This window comes from Homarus americanus, unplaced genomic scaffold (assembly GCF_018991925.1).
Source record: "Homarus americanus isolate GMGI-L3 unplaced genomic scaffold, GMGI_Hamer_2.0 scaffold50564, whole genome shotgun sequence".
Taxonomy (NCBI): domain Eukaryota; kingdom Metazoa; phylum Arthropoda; class Malacostraca; order Decapoda; family Nephropidae; genus Homarus; species Homarus americanus.
Genome location: NW_024715014.1, coordinates 3435171 through 3450129, shown reverse-complemented (window position 1 = coordinate 3450129; position 14959 = coordinate 3435171).

Sequence of the window (14959 nt, the reverse complement as noted above, 5' to 3'; positions counted from 1 at the left end):
TCTCGGTTTTCTACTTACTGTAATGATGCCAGAAATATCATTTGTATCCCCTCTCACTTTTATTTATGTATTACTGTACTCCTCACTCATCACTACACCAATTCATACACTTGTTCAAAATATTCATCTCAACATGTAATCTACAGTACACCCCTCTCATCTACCCAACCAATTACAATACTTTTTTTTATGATTCACAGGAAATGAAACAGTACCTGCTTGGAATTTCCTAATCTCTGGTATTTTCTGTTGTGTGTGAGTCATGATACTGTACTGGTCCAGCAAGGAGTAGGGATTAGCTCAGAAAATAACTGATACCAGGGCTTTATGAATATTTTTTAAAATACTTCAACATTACCTTCCTTTTCATGTAAAGTACCTTTGTTGAGTACAGTACAGTATGTACAGGTACTGTATTCCATAAATGTACAGTGCTGTATGTATTATTTTGCTATCAAATTACTCTTGAACTGCTACACAGAATTCCAACTCTTATCCTCTACCAACTCTTTCACCCAAATTTATGTTCTGATTCTACATTATCAAACACTACTACATGTACTGTACAGTACCTAATTTCATTCTCAAACAACATTTTCTCTAGGAAAAATCAACTTGATCATCCTTTAAATTTCCGTGTAGACCACTATCTGCTTGCTTAATGTTCTAAGTACAGTACAGTAGTGCCAACTTCCCTTTACTGTCTCCATACAAAGACCATTACCCCAGACTAACTCAAACCAATACCAGTTTTACAGCAGACAAATTTTACACTTTCATACAAACTTTTCAGTCAGCTGTGGTAGTTTCTACACACTGCACAATACACAACTGTAAACAGAATTCACTCTTTGACAACTGCTGCTCTCACAAAGCGTTGTCTACAAAACCATTTATTTATGCCTCACTGTTAAGTAATGGGACATTATATGCACACAATGCCTAACTTCCACACCTTAATCAGATAAACAAAAAATAGTCGAACAACAGCTTCTCTATTAACACAAGGGTAAGGTGTTATTGCCTGCTTTATTGCCTATGCAACACTGACCCCAACAGTAAATCTGATGATGTTATAGCAATATAAAATTTATCAACACCTTGAAATAAACCAAATTATTATACTGTATTAATCTTCATGTTACTGTACCTTTAATTATAAAAAATGATGGATATAAACCAAACAGGTAACTGAAGAAGTGAATACCTGTACCTGTCCTGGCATTACGTACAAGACTTGTATTTTCAATATTTTTTCCCTCAGTAAATGTGTGGTCTATTATATTTCTACTCCTATAACTTTAATTAGCATGTTACTTTGGAATGTCATATACTTATTGTTAATTCAAAATTAGTACAGTACCTGGTAGAGAACTTTAACATGCATTGCAAGAATAAAAAGCTCTGTTGAGTTTTTTGCTAAACGAGAAAATTCTGCCACCAAAATTAAGGTGCTATGAGGGTGGAGGAGGGGAGAGGGGGGGGGGGGACCAACACAGAATGCAGTTGTACTTTTTTCCTGCAACCTAAGAGGTGCCGAGCTAATTGCTTTGGCTTAAGCATGACACTTGACCTTGATTGCAAATGATGTACAGTAGAATATTTTGTCTTCTCAACTCTTCTGACTTTATATCCACCTTTAACTATGCCTAACCCACCTCCTCCAACATCCACCTCACCTACCTTGCCCTTTTCTCATTTTCCCTATTCATAATTCTAGCAATGTTTTCTGTCTCTGACACCATTTCTTCCAAGCTCAACACTCTCAAATGTGTTCCCTAATTATTTGTCAGAATCAACCATTCCCCGTATGCCTACAACAGCTATTACAAAACCTAAGTAAGCATACATAAATCCAGATAAATGCCCCTCCTCCCAAAAAAGAGGGGGAAAATAGCTGCACAACTTAAGAATACTTGTACAGGATTATATTACTATAAGAATGCTGTGTTATTTGTTATTTGGAAAACTCTAAAATGTACTGTATACCCATAAATTTGCATACTGTTCTTTACTAACACTTAAAAGTACGTACATAGCAAGCCATTATCATCCCTACACTTATTTGACACATTTAACTTTAATTCCAGGTAAATCATCTTCCTTTTTATATTATTCAACATCTCACCTTTTCTCTTTCTACCTCTCTAAGTACTATACAGCCCTTCTTTCTCACCCCCCTTCATCCTCCCCCATCCCCCCTCATTCACCCCCCCCAATTCATGTTTGTTCTCTCTCCTTGTCCTGTTTACTTTATTTTATCCATTACAATATTAGCAAAAAAATCTGTACAAATTTTCTCCACATTCCACTAACCGCTTGAGTATGATGCAAACCTCCGAATACAGAGCCTATGAGTAAGACAACTTAATCCCTTCAGCATGAATTAACTCATGGACTAAGATAACCAGACCCCTCTAAGTACTGAACTATGGCTGAACTCTTGAATACAATACCAATCCTGAGTACAATGTTAAGTCACTGAGTAAGAAACCTTTACTCCTAATATAATGACAATCCCTTGAATATATAACACCATACTCAGTTAAAATCCAGTAGTAGCAAATTCAATGCTTTAAACAATTCTACTTATATAATATACGTTTCTATACCTTCTCAACATAGTAATCTACTCATTTATTCTTAATCCATAAACTGATCATCTTGTGTGGGTTATGTGGCCATTCTCAAGGAGATTTTGCGTTACCCTTCGAATTCTTTTAAAAAGCCCAAAAGACATGTAGATTTTCAGAGCAATCCAGTGCACCTTGAGTGAATGTGAGTATGTGTTAGTATTTTTTTTACACCCTACTTCCCCCTATAGCCTGACAGGAAGAGCAACCACACCTTAATCTCCCTGGTCTAAGAGCTTTAGCGATAAAATATTACAACGAAGAGTACATTTCTAAGAGATCATCATATGCAATTACAGAGTATTGCCGATTACACCACGATAATTTCTATACTCTTACAAAGTTAAAATCCTCAGTGAGCACCAAAGGCGGCACACCACTGTTAAAACTTCCCACCACATCCACTTAAAGTCTCCCCTCATAACAAACCTCGGCAATATTATCACAACACACCCACTCCTGACAGTTTCCTGGACCATTTTCATGACATTAAATGTCACATAACCAACCTGCCTCTCAATAATGGTCCAACAAAAAACCTGAAATCTGATTATTGACGGACATAGACTAAACTGACAGTTCCTCTTCATCAAATTTAGATATCCTGTGATCACCGATTCTTGGGATCATAACTGGCCGAAATCAATAATGAAATGAACCAGTAAGCGATCTGGAAAATTCTACGAGTAATCATACACAGCAAGAGTATAAATCTAGGATTTCACACTTCTTATATTCACAATATGAGAATTTTGGGAGAGCTAAATAAAAAAAATAAAAAAATTGTATACAGTCAACCCTCGCTTTACGCGGTCCCACTTTACGCATTTCCACGTTTACACGGTACCCTGCCGAAACCGGAATGCTCACTTTCCGCGGTGTGTGTACCCTTTTACGCGGAGAGCGGCGCAAGCAGGGTGCGCACAAGGTCGCCCAGTCATCAAAACATTACCGAGTTCTTCACCCGCCACCCACCACAGCCGGCCCAAGTCAGTGATAATGATAGTGAGGATATGGACTTATATGGACTTTGAGGGGTTTGACAAAGAGGCCCTACAAGCCTCTGTGGTGGATAGTGATACAATTGATACAAGTGATACAGGTGAGGATCAATAATCTGCCCTCTGCCTCAAAACCAACCCCCCATCCCCGTGTGCCCAGCCATCTTTTCTACTAATGTAAGTGTTAAAAAACCTAATATTATTGATATTTCTCTTAATTATTAATTGTGTGTGCATACCATCATAAAATTAAGTAGTTATATTTACTACAACGTAGGTATTTTGTCTGAAAAAGTGGAGTTTGGGGGTCGGCCCGGTCTCTATTTCAATTAATCCCATATGTTATGTTGTTCACTTTACGCGTTTCTCACTTTACGCGGGCCGCCGTGGGTTGAATTAACCTTAGCTTTCGTCTTTATTCAAGACATCTTCAGTTGCCTCTGAAGATGTCTTGAATAAAGACGAAAGCTAAGGTACTCCGTTGTTTCCATTTTCCCGTGTGATTTTATCAAGATATATATAAATATAAATATAAATATATATATATATAAATATATATATATATAAATATATATATAAATATATATAAATATATATACAGTATATATATAAATATATATATATATACACATAAATATATAAATATATAAATATATATAAATATATATAAAAATATAAAAATATATAAAAATATATAAATACAAATATAAATATATAAATATAAATATAAATATATATATATGTGGTGTGTGTGTGTGTGTGTGTGTGTGTGTGTGTGTGTGTGTGTGTGTGTGTGTGTGTGTGTATGACTGTGTGTGTGTGGTGTGGTGTGTGTATGTGTGTGATGTATGTGTGTGGTGTGTGTGTGTGTGTGTGTGTGTGTGTGTGTGTGTGTGTGTGTGTGGTGTGTGTGTGTGTATGTATATATATATATATATATATGTATATATATATATATATATATATATATATATATATATATTGTCTTACCATTGACAACACAACATACAGTATATAAAGTATATTGTTTCTCACTTTTGATCTTTGTTTTTTCATTTTTGCATTTTTTATGGTTCTTTATTATTATAATTAGTACTAGTAGTACACCACTGATTTTCTGGCAACAGATGATCCGGCGCCTCTTTTAATCCGGAGAAAATTTCCACGACCTCCAGATTAGTTTACTGAGCTGCCCACAGATGGCGTTGTGTTAACCTCGCTCAATTTGTTTGTTTACTCAGCAGTTGCTGGTGGCAGCTCCTTGATTTTGTGTAATTCTTAGCTTATTTTGCACATATTTAACCCCAACTATGGCTTCAAAGGCAAGTACAAGTGTCAGTGGTGGTGTAAAGCGTAAACACTAGTCCATATCGATACAAGATAAGGTGGAACTCTTGAGAAAACTTGACCGTGGTGTTTCGGTGCAACAGGTGTGTGATCAGTATGGTATTGGTTCGTCAACTGTGTATCATATAAAGAAGCAAAGAGAAAAAGTAACGAGATTCTATGCAGAAAGTGATTCCAAGAAGCAAAAGTGCATTAGAAAAACATTGAAAGACAGTAAGAGTACTGCACATGATAAGAGTGATGAGTTTCTAGCAGCCATGGTGCTTTAAAGATACCAGGAGGTGTATACCTAGTGGACCAAAGGGGTATTGCTTAATTACTATATGACCTCTGTTAATCCAGCAAAACGGATGGTCCAGCAAGGATCAGGAACCAAAGGTGCCGGAAAATCGGTGGTGTACCTGTACAGTATTGTTATTATTATCATTATTATTTTATAATTTTATTAAAATTTTTATTTACTATGAATTATTATTAGTGTTATTGTTATTATTATAATTGTAATTTTATTTTATTTTCAATTTTGTTTTTATTACAAATTTTATTTACTATGAATTATTATTATTATTACATTTTCGCCCCCTAGGCCCTGATGTAGATCAGTGACCTGTGCCCGGGTGGGCTAATCCCCATACTATAAAAAAAAATAATAAAATAAAAAATTCAACCATAGTAGCAATATTAAAACCATGGAATGTTATTTCCAGAATACAGAAAATTCCCTTCCATTGCCATTTATTATACGGGTACTCGCTTTCTCACACTCGACACCACCCAGCCTAGCGCTCCACATGTAAACACACAATGACATAACCTCACCCATGAATAACACTAAGAAACAACCATTACTAGAGATTAAAACACATCTTGCGGGACTATGTCGTGGACACCACCCTCCCCTCTCAACCATTAACAGTACAGTACAGGTACTCCTCAACTTACGACAACCCGGACATACAACTGTGGTCGTATAAAATATTTTTCAAATTACATATTTTCGAGTCCTGACGTTAGTGATTGCGCTGTGCACTGACAAAATTTTCCTTTGTAATTCCCTTTAAAATGGCTGGCAAGCGTAAAAGTGAGAGTTCTCGTGGTGCTGAGAAGAAAAAGAGACACCCATTTTAGAATTTCTATGTACAGTATTATTTTCGCCTTTTCGACTTACGACCAATTCCACTTACGACCTGGTCGTCGGGACGGAACCCTGTCGTAAGTCGAAGAGAGACTGTACTTCTACCTTACCCTACATCCACTGTTCACCTTGCAACACTACCCTACACTTACTTAACAATCCTTCAACATTCAAACAAGACTGGGAGTGGCTGACTGTTGTTCCTGGATACCTGAAGTCACATCCAGGAATGGCAAGAGCTAAAACAGCCAAAAGATCTTCCACCACGTGTTCCTGCAGTACATGTGATTTCGGTTCTGTGCTTTGAAGTCAAGAACTAGATTCTCATTGAAGGTGTGTCCCAGACCCTTGCTATAACTCTCAAGCTGAAATGGCTTCCTACACTGATAAATACTTTGTGGAAAATATTTACTGTAAACCCAATATCAATATTCCTGACAAGAGGTTGTACAGTATGTATACACCATATTCAATTTTGATCTGTGAGTGGAAACAATTTCATCATAGCAGACATACAAGAAGGGGGGTAACACTATATTCTAGGTTGTGTAGCAAAACTCCCATGTGATCTCAATTCTAGTGTAGGAGTATGTGTCCTCTATTGTACTGTCGGCACTACACCAATGAATAATGTATACAAAAAAAGACAAAATGAGTAACGCAGTAAGGAGAAATGTAATGGAAGGATGGGGGAATGAATGATACCATTTCACCGAGACAAACATTATTGCAAAAGAGTCTACAGTACAAGATTTTACATTACATCCTCCTCAAGACAAATAATATTGTCCAAAGAAACAAACTTGTCTGCCTAATAACCTTCTCAGATCTTTACGAGTGGCATGTATCCCATCTGTATTCTACTCATTTGTGAAGACTGCTCAGTATACATAATGAACTAGAGAACAGTAGTACCAAGTGTTGTAAATCATTTCTGCTCAAGGATTCACTTTGTATACTGCATGAATACACAGAGTACAGGAGGATTGTGTCTGAATGAGTCTTTGTGAAGCACAGCACAGTATCTATACTTGTCTCAATTCTTTCCTGACACCTTCTATACTGTACAGTACTCATCTTACACCACTACTTGATGTACAGGACAACACAAATGGTTCTATACCAGAGAGGCTGCTCCAAGAGGCACCCAGTATTAGTCATTAATAAACTACTTAAAACTAAGCTTGTGTAGGTTTCCAGTGAAATAAGCAACTGAAATTACATAAGAAAAGAGGATGTGTAGCTGTTTAAGCTTGAGACAAACATCCTAAGACTTCTCCCACCAAGATGTGACATTTCAATTCACATCCTGACAAGGACAAACTGGGGACAGCAGAAAAAACTTTTGATAAAAGCATGACAGCCTAAAATGGCAACCAAAGCCAGCAAGAACCAGTAACGAATATGGTGTAATACTTATTGTTTTAAGACCAGTCTCTAACATATATAGTTTCTCATTTTTTTATTATTATTATTATTATTATTATCATAATAACAGTGTAATTAGTATTATTACTTTCATCATTAATTTTATTTTCAATTTTGTAATTTTTACTATAAATTTTATTTACTATGAATTATTATTACATTTTCGCCCCCCAGGCCCTGATGTGGTTCAGTGACCTGTGCCCAGGTGAGCTAATCCCTGTGTTAAAATAAATAGATTAAGATGAATCTCTTTAATGTAATAAGACCTTTGAAACTTAATGGTTTCTTTTGTCCACATGCTAAACACAAACTAACCACTTATTAATTGATCTCTATTGTTTCCCATAACAGCTTCTCAAATTTGTCACAATCTTTAGATGACAGAATATAGTATGTCAGCATAATGTAATAATGATTATTATGTACAGGTACACTATTATCTTTAAAAAAAATAAATAAAAAAATCTTCTCTTTGATCCCAACAGGTAACACATATTTAACTAACACCAACTTCACTGTGGATTTGCACCACTTTCAGAAATGTAATTACAGTACGTATAGACACAAAAGGTGAGGAAACCGCCAACCTGCAGAATTTTTTTCTGGCAATACTGTACTGGCCAGAACAGAAGGCACGCCACGCACATAACAGCACCTTACCCAAATCATTACGCTACCTGTACAGATAACGTTCACCATTATTTAACCTTATTCAATATGTCAACGTAAACAAACTGCACTCGCTTTTAAAACCTGACACATATGGTACCCTCTAAGTACTAGAACAACAAATCTCAATCATAAATACAGTATACAGAATATTTCCATTCCTGTACTGTACCTAATTCCCAGTATACTGTAGTCTCTAATGTTAAATACTATGGCATTGCTCCATTCATATGCCATACAATTTCACAAGTCACCTGCCCTCTCTTCATCTCAAACAACTGCCTCTTCTACCCTTAACTGATAAATGTAAGTCATCCTTCCCAAACATTGTCATATCTGAGCTCCATACTCTCACTAACCCCCCCCCTCCCTTTGAATGCTTGTTATGTTCAGCTTCAAATCAAAGCAAGTATATTAAAATTAAAAACAAAAAAAATGACTCTCCCTCCATTCTAATCGACTCCTCCTCTATTGCTTGTAACAGATGGTGTCCTACTAACAGCCCCCAAAAAACTCTTATTAAAATAGTCCCAAAACCTCTTACTCAATTCATTACTGTTTTTGCCCATCATCATCATCAGCAGCAGTAAATGTCACACAAATAATTGAAAACACACACCATGCTCTTGAGTCCTCCACGCACCCAGCCGACTCCTGAATGTCAGTCCCATCCCCCCACCCACTATCGCCTCCTCTCATTTCTGGTCATGTCCTTTACCTCTATCCTTCTGTTTTCACCTCCATCCCTCTACCTAGTTTGTCCTCCCCTACCACTCCTGTCATTCACCTCCCTTCCCCTCAAGAAACCTAATCCACCTCAGCACTCCATATCAACTTGCTGTCTCAACATTCTTATTTCTGTGCTATTTCTTGTTCTTTGTTGCAATTTTTTCACCCGCCTAATGCTCTCATAAAGTGTCGCTTCTAACCTGCTTGCTTGCTTCTGCCTTCTTCCTCTTGCAGCCCAAGTCCATGCTCCACAACCATATACAGTGGTCCCTCGGCTAACGAATGGTTCGATTAACGAATTAGCTCCCATAAGGATTTTCAGTTCGATTAACGAACAAAACTTTGATTAACGAAATCCTTCGGACAAACACTTTTTGTTGGGCGCATCAGCTGATGGGCTCGTCTGCCAATACAGTAATTGGCTCTATGTTTACATTCGTTTCCAGTGGAGTAAATATCAAGAAAGTTGGTTTCTTGAATATTTCTGCATTATTTATATTAAAATTATTGGTCATTCTGAAATTTAGTAACATATTGATAATATAGACAGTACAGGGACCAGTTTTTGTGTGCCCACCAGCTCATTGAATCACCCAACAACGCTTCTCAGTTTAACTTTGTTTACAGTGGAGTGAACATCGAGTTTGTTGGTCTCGAATATTTTTGCATTTTTACATTAAAATTATTGGTCATTCTGAAATTTAGTTAACATATTGATAATATACAGTGCAGAAATTATTATGAAACACGAAGAAGGCATTAGAACCAATGCACTCAGTAAAGAATATGGCATGTCATCATCAACTGCCTCAACAATCAGCTGTTTGATATGTAAACAAAGCTGCTGGTAATACGACATACACACCTCAACGTAAGTTAAAATACAGTACATGTATAATATTGTTTTTTATTTATTATTGTACAGTACTGAATTTAGTTTATACTTAATGTTTTGTTAATTCTATTACCGGTACAGGGGTCCCTCGGTTAACGAACAAAACTTCGATTAACGAAATCCTTACGAACATCACTTTTGTTGTGAGCATCAGCTGATGGGCTAGTCTGCCAATTCAGTAATCTGTTCTATGTTTGCATTCGTTTCCAGTGGAGTAAATATCAAGAAAGTTGTGCTCTTTAATATTTTTTGCATTTTTTTATTAAAATTATTAGCCATTTTAACATTTATTTAATATATTGGTAATACATGCAGTACAGGGAACTGCTTTTTTGTGTGCCCATCAGACGCTTGACTCAGCCACAAGGCGTCAATTGGGCTTTGCTGATAGTGGAGTGACCATTTATTTTGTTGTGCGTCTTGAATATTTTTTGCATTTTTACATTGAAATTATTGGTCATTCTGATATTTAGTTAACATATTGATAATATATAGTGCAGTACAGTGTTGATTTAAATAAAATAATCTTGAATTACACCCAGTGAACTTAAAATTTTATTGGTGAAATGACGGCATCAAGCATTGGTCCCCTGAAAGGCGATTTCTCCTCCACCCCCACTTCCTTCTCTTCTCCCTTCTCCTCCACCCCCACTTCTAATTCCCATCATCATCATCAACCTGGAACCTTCTACATACAATACACACCTGAAGTGTACTTTACTGAATTTTTTTTTTTATACTTTGTATGTACTTTTCGGTGAGCTGGAACCAATTACCCAATATCCCATTGAAACAATGGATTCAGTTAACGAACGACCCTCTGGAACAAATTGTGTTCGTTAACCGAGGGACCACTGTACAGTACTATATACTAGTACAGTACAGTATAGTACAATATACCAGCTTTTCCATTCCAGGAAGCTATACACAAAATTTGAAACTTATTTACAGGCATTTACAGCTTTCCTTCGGAATTAGTCAATTGACTAGCTGCCCATTTGCACCTCCCAAACAATTAATTTCTTTCTTTCACCTCTCTTAATATCTTGTCTATACTGAAGAACAGAAGCAGCAACATAACACATCCTTGACGTTGTCCTACTTTCACTAGGAACAAGTTTCTCTCTCCGACACACACCTCCCTCTCCTCACTAAAACTCCGCCATACAACAATTTCTTATTTATCCACCCATCCATAAGGCCCATCCGCTCCAATACCATACGCACCACTTTTCTACTGACTATCAAAGGCTTTTCCCTAAACCACCAATGAATTTGATCCCTCTCCTCCAAAAACAGTTTGATACGTTCCCCTCAACACAAACACCTTTTTTTTTCCTCCACCCACTTTGATCTTTCCTGTACTGTACACACTTACTTCTACTCTACTTTCTTCTCTTATAATGACACTACTGTCCCCAACACTCCCTCAGGTATACCTAACACACTTACTCTACTATGATTCTTGTATTTATTCATATTATCCTCCATACTGGGTGACTTTCCTTTGGCGTGTATAACCTACAGTACTCTGAAACCTATGTCATCATCACTTAACGTTTTCCACACTGATTCCAAACACACGCACTCCATCCGCTCCCATCCACACTGACTCCATCTGCTCCCTTCCACACTGACTCCATCCACACTTTAGTCCATCCGCTCCTAAGGGGGTTGAACTATTTTTTATTTTTGCCGATAGCTTATCCCACCTCGGCCAGTATATATCATTTTCTCTCCTTTTTCCGAGTAATCTTTTCAATCTTCACTAATGGGATAACTGAACCTCGTCTCTGATAACACACAACATCCTAGTCTCACCCCAACCCCCACCCTCCTCTCTCCACAGTAAATCCCTTCCCCCATTCTCAACTACAATTCCCATGTGTTTCCTTATCTGCTATACATTCCTCAATCCCTCCAACACAGCATCTTGTAATTCCTCAATCCCTCCAACACAGCATCTTGTACTTCCTCAATCCCTCCAACACAGCATCTTGTACTTCCTCATTCCCTCCAACACAGCATCTTGTACTTCCTCAATCCTCCAACACAGCATCTTGTACTTCTCAATCCCTCCAACACAGCATCTTGTACAACAACACAGCATCTTGTACTCTCCTCATCCCTCCAACACAGCATCTTGTAATCTCCAACACAGCATCTTGTACTTCCTCATTCCTCCAACAGCATCTTGTACTTCCTCAATCCCTCCAACACAGCATCTTGTACTTCCTCAATCCCTCCAACACAGCATCTTGTACTTCCCCAATCCCTCCAACACAGCATCTTGTACTTCCTCAATCCCTCCAACACAGCATCTTGTACTTCCTCAATCCCTCCAACACAGCATCTTGTACTTCCTCATTCCCTCCAACACAGCATCTTGTACTTCCTCATTCCCTCCAACACAGCATCTTGTACTTCCTCATTCCCTCCAACACAGCAAATTATTCTTGTTAATACCTTGTGATTACCTCAATGCTTAAAAGCCACCTACTCAAACTTTGCTTTCGCACAACCATTCTTCTCACTTTCCTTTTTAATATTTGCCTGTGGTGACTCGTCATTTCTTTCATGACGCCCTACTCTGGGGATACAGTATCATGTTTCTTCAATTTTATTATAATTTCTTAGGCAAACTGACACCACACCTAACCCAACCTGGGGGAAACTGACACCTCATCTCACCTAACCTAACCGAGCCTGGGCCAACTGACACCTAACCTAACCTATAATATCAATACTGTACTGTATGCCATTTATTCATCTTAACTACCGAACCATGACAGAAGTGCCACCAGGCCCACCCTACCACTCTGTACCTCTTTAACCCTTCCTATTTTCCGTTATCCCTCCTGAATGTGCCACACCCCTGGTAGTCAGTCATGACACAAGTGGTCTCCCTCTACCCCAACGTACAGTCATACACCTATTTTCCGGCCTCAAGGAATCCTCAAGCACTGTAGCCCAGTCAAAAAATGTCGGGGAACAGAGCATAGTTACAGCCCCCTACCCACAAATAAGTCATAATAAAAGTCGGATAACACAGCATAGTTACCCCCCTAATAACTTGCATCTATGTGACCCAGAGGTATTGGCACAGGGACAACAGCCACCTTTTCTTTGTCTCACATGAATCTCACGGCAGGGTCACTTTTCTCACTATGGGCCACAAGAGACGAGAAAAACATCTGTCAGAACAGTCAAGTCTCGTCTGTAATATATACTGTACTGTACTTGATCAACAGTTAATTTATTTTGCCACACTTTTTGAACTGTGCCTTTATAATCTCAACACTATCACAAGTCAGCTGAATTTTCCTCACCACTGATGGTATCACACCAAATAATACATCAAAACAATTATAAAGTTTCTTAGCCAACCATCTGAATATTGTACAGTACAGTACCAGCATTCCTTAATACTGTACTATTTTTCTTGTTCAAGTCTTTGGCCTTTTCACTTATCATCCATCATGGTACAGTTGTGGAAATGTGTTCCTACACCTCCTGTGGTAACCTGTCTCCAAACGGTCAACCCATATGACCTAGTGCAAACATTTCCACCAATCACGCCCACCGTTACAAGACCAATGCCCATTCATTCATAAATAGTGATATTACTACTGCAACGGTGCCATTTGGAGGCACGATTTACCACGGAGTGTAGAAACACATTTCCACAACTATACAATCACCTTACTTTCACTGTTTTTGCTTGTAACATTCCTACAACACTTCATCAACTGCCTTTATCTCTTGTCATATACAAAGCTTTCTGCATACTGTACAAATGTCGTAGAAGCTATTATCATAAAACTTAAACAAATTGTCTGTTTCTCAAAATTTTCATTGGTTTTTCCTGGAATGTACTCACAGCAAATCTGAGTCCTTTAGTTTCAGAATTTCAAATTTGTTAAATATTAATCATTACTGTACATGCTCCTTACTATTCTGTCCACTTGTTGAAGCATGTGGTGACAAATAACCACTTCTTACTTGCCACAGTAAAAGGATGTTTCACAAATCACCACTTGTTCACACAACTTATACAACATTGGAGCATTTGCTTCAAAATGGTTTGTTGGACTTAGTGGATGTTAAAATATCAGAAAATAGATGGGACTAATCAATCTATATGTATTCCCTCTAGTGACATCATCAACTACCGGTGCAAATGTCAGACACCTTACAGTGAAGTGCAGTACAGTATGTGCTTTAATTCTATCGTGATGGGAAAGGGGGGGGGGGGAATATAAACTGATTATCTCGGATTTGAAACCCACAGGCACATTATAAAAGTATCTTTGCTCTAGTTTTTGTTCGGGCTAATTTTATATGGTTAATTGCACAATAAAATTAACTTTGCTTCATATCAATACAACTACATTACTCTCAGGAAACGGTGCAGACAATTATGATTTATACCAGAGCAGGAGATATTCCCTTGACAGAGGCGGGGCTCTCAACTTGTATTATGACACTTGTTATTCTTGTTTGCAATTACTGTATACAGTATATATTATCACTGCTTTTTTGCCGAGTCTTGTTTTTAAATTGGGTTTACATCTATCAGAAATATAAGGTAAATAAGTATGCAGAACACAAACAGCCTCCAATGAATACTTCCCTGACTTGACTCCAGCAGTTTTTTACACTACATCTAAACATTGTAATTCCCAAACCTCTGCTAGTAGTACATCATTCTTCACCATGAATCTAAATTTTAAATCACCTTTTCCTCCATTTCTATCTAAGTTTACCCATTCTGTGAACGGCACTTACCTTTAATTTCCTTCTATTGTACATCCTATCAAACTTCAACACTCCCTACTCCCCAGCACAAAAGGTCCTACATTACACCATACAGTATTACCTACCAGCAGACACATTCCAGGATCAAGTATCAACTATGTTCCCGCCCCAGACACCCACACTCCTCTCTCCATATTGTACTACCCTGCCTATGGTAAAACACCCAGGGAAATATTACACAACACAAACTCACTCTCAACCCCACCTCGGAGCTCTATGTGAAGTCCACCCCCTAATCACCACCCATAAAGATGCCTAACTGTTCTTATACATACAGCACCAAGAAGTTTTCGTCTTCCTCTAT